Below are 3,210 nucleotides of genomic sequence, written 5' to 3'. Positions count from 1 at the left end.
GAGTTCAGACTCCTGCCACCTGTGCAGAAAGCTGGGCATGGTTGGGCATGCCTACGACCCCAGCACTTGGCCACCAGCATGGGTTACACGTTCAGCTCCAGGTTTAATGAAAGACCCTGCTTAATAAATAAGACAGAAAGAGATGCAGAGCGCTTCACATTGCCCTCTGAACTTACATAGGCAACAACAAAAGACTCCAGACAAAAACCTTTGTAATGGTATTAGCAATTAGTTACACCAAGAAGATAGTTGCTTCAGTCTGGAAATAGAGTACCATTAGAAGAAGGGAGAGCTTGAGAACTCAAGACAGTGCCTGAATGATGTACGGCAGTCGAGGCTAACTAGATAGAAAGGACCAGGTAAGCAGGAACGAAAGGTTAACTTCACTAACCTGACTTTGCTCCAGGTCTTGGTGGCCTGGCCTCCAAGAGTGCTCTTAAATCAGGTTACACACTATCTACCAATAATACTTTTCTAGCCTACAAGTTCTTTGGGAGTGAAAATTAGAAAGTTAATTTGAATCTTCATTCCAATTAAATTATTCACAACTAACCCGAAATGACAGCCAGTTTTAGGACTTTTTAGACTCTCACCAAAATTACATTTATTTATATATACTATATGGAGTGGAAATCCACAGTAGTTGGTCTTTTGTTCAAATATAAGATTTATAAAATCAATAAATTTCATTTTGAAAAGGGTGTTTTGTTAAATTACAAAGTTTTTCAAGACAGGCCTATTCAGCAAAATTCAATACTACTCCCCTAGTATTTTATAAATGGATTTTTCTTCAATTTATATCCATTTTCCATGGCTTATGGACCCATCCATACTCTCCACATTTAGAATCAAAGATTCCCTTCTGAAGAGATCATAATTCTAAGGTAAAACATGGTCCAAGTTCCTGAATTCCCACTTTCTTTTCACTCTTGAATATACATCTGTGAAATCTGAAGAAGATATAATCCCGCTGATTATGGACTGTGGCTACCTTCTAATAAATTGAGGATTATGAGGAAAGAGAGAAGCAAAATATGTCCAATGGGACGACCTAGCTGTGTTGTAAAGTTATTCAGAACTATCTCAGGTACATGTTCTGTGGAGTCTTTGCCTCGGCTCTTAATTTCTTTATGAAGACAAAACTACTCTGTTGGTATAATGTTCTTTTGGAATGTATACACTTTACCCTTGTTCAGTTAAATGTTGATTTCTCTCCCCCACTCTCTGGTTTCAATCCAGACACTGCATTGTGATACTTATTCTAAGCATCACCTGCCTCAACTTTGTGTAAACATCCATAATAAAACAACCAGCCACAATGTTGAGCAATAGAGAAGGGGCAGGCGGGAGAGGGGAGGAGCCAGAGGAAAGGAAAAGAGTGGGAGGCAAAAGGGCAGGGGCAGAGTTAGGAGAGCAGAGCTGGAGGACAGATCTTGGAACAACGTGGAGAATGAACCAGACCTAAGATTTCACAAAAAGCAAGTATAATGGGTAAAATCTAAATGTTAGGAAACTATGAGGGCTTGGAGTTTTAAGAGGGAGTAATTATTGCCCAGCATTGTCTTCTAGGTTAATTAAATAAACCCAGTCTCTGTGGTGATTTGTGTATACAGCTGTTTTAAACAGCAGCTTTACCAGAAGATATATCAATAGTAGATATTAATAGCCTACAACACTACTCATTTTAAAATGAGCAGTTGGACTTTTGGCAAGTGACTGAAGTTGTTCATTCGGTGTTTTACAGTCTTCATTAATAACGACCGGGTCTGTGAAATCTCTTGCATTGCACTGTGGGGTGATTGGTTTTTTTTAGAGTCATTCCTCTTCTGTAATAAACATGTAAATATGGTGTGACTGTTGAGAGCCACTCCCGAGCTGTACTGTTCCCCCAGGAGGTCTATCTGATGTTGTTAGGAGACTCATAGGACCCTGAAGATAACCTGATAAAACAGGGTCAGATGAAAGGGGAGGGGGTCCTCCCCTATCAGTGGACTTGGAAAGGGGCAGGGAGGAGACCAGGGAGGGAGTGTGGGGTTGGGGAGGGAATGAGGGAGCGGGATACAGCTGGGACACAGAGTTAACAAAATGTAACTAAAAAGAAAAAAATAAAATTAAAAAAAAAAAAAGGAGACTCATAGGAGGCGTCTGTGTGTTGACGTAAGACGCAAAGTCATCTGTAGCTTCCACACAAACCACCTCTTCACCATTAGGATCCACCGTGGTTTTATCTTAGACTGGCTGACTGTCAATGGTCTTGGGTAAAGGCTTTGGTGGAGCCTTATCACCAAGAGCTCCTCTCTCTAAGTTTTTTTTTTTTTTCTAAGCTGCCAACCTCTCCTTTGGCTGCTGCTGTTTCCACTGTGTGAGCATCAAGGGTCCCTGCAGTTTGTTCTTAATCTCCGAGATACTGGAGCCTGGAGGGAAGGCAGCTGCTTTGGCGGGCTGCAGCTGCCTCTCTGACACTGCACCGCTCAAGACTGCGGCCTCCTGAGGCTCTTCGGTGGCGCTTTCCTCTTCGAGCCTCTCTTGCCGCCCCTGCCGCTCTTCTCCCTGACAATCGCCAGGTTGCTTCTGTACATTTTATGTTGTGTGTGTGAACTATTTGTCTGCAGCTACGTGCAGCACACACATGGCTGTTGGATCCCGTGGAACTGGTGTTATAGATGGCTGTGAGCCACCGCGCGGGTGTTGAAATTGAACCTGGGTCCTCTGCAAGAGCAGCAAGTCCTCTTAAGCATTAAACCATCTCCGCGGACCTCTCACTGAGACTCTCTTCCCAGGGGATTCTACATCATGTCAATTTAACAGTTAAAACTAATCTTCACATAGGATTATGGCGTCAGAGCTGGTGGCCTGAGTCTTGAACCCTGAATGTCACCCTCCTGCTCATAAAAGCCTTTTAAGAAACAACTTTTAAAGCTTGGCACAATGGTGCTCACCTGTAACCCCGGGGGGGGGGGGGGGAAACACTTAAAAATTACGTTTACAGTATTTTTTGTTTTTTTCTGGCTTTTTTCAAGACAGGGTTTCTCTGTGTAGCCCTGGCTGTCCTGGAACTCACTCTGTAGACCAGGCTGTCCCGGAACTCACAGAGATCCACCTGCCTCAGCCTCCCAAGTGCTAGGATTAAAGGTGTGTATCATCACTGCCCAGTTTATTTATGTATTTAAATTTTCCCTGTTAAATTCTTATTTTATGTATATAGATGCT

At 42.8% G+C, this 3,210-nt stretch overlaps 1 pseudogene; it reads right to left on the bottom strand.

Annotated features, from left to right (window-relative positions):
- Nucleotides 1-772: 772 nt before the first annotated feature.
- Nucleotides 773-2,558, bottom strand: LOC129681629 (ribosome production factor 1-like; annotated as a pseudogene).
- Nucleotides 2,559-3,210: the final 652 nt, after the last annotated feature.

Source organism: Psammomys obesus, unplaced genomic scaffold (assembly GCF_907164565.1).
Source record: "Psammomys obesus unplaced genomic scaffold, mPsaObe1.curated_primary_1811, whole genome shotgun sequence".
Taxonomy (NCBI): Eukaryota; Metazoa; Chordata; class Mammalia; order Rodentia; family Muridae; genus Psammomys; species Psammomys obesus.
This window is presented reverse-complemented; position numbering and strand designations above follow the sequence as displayed.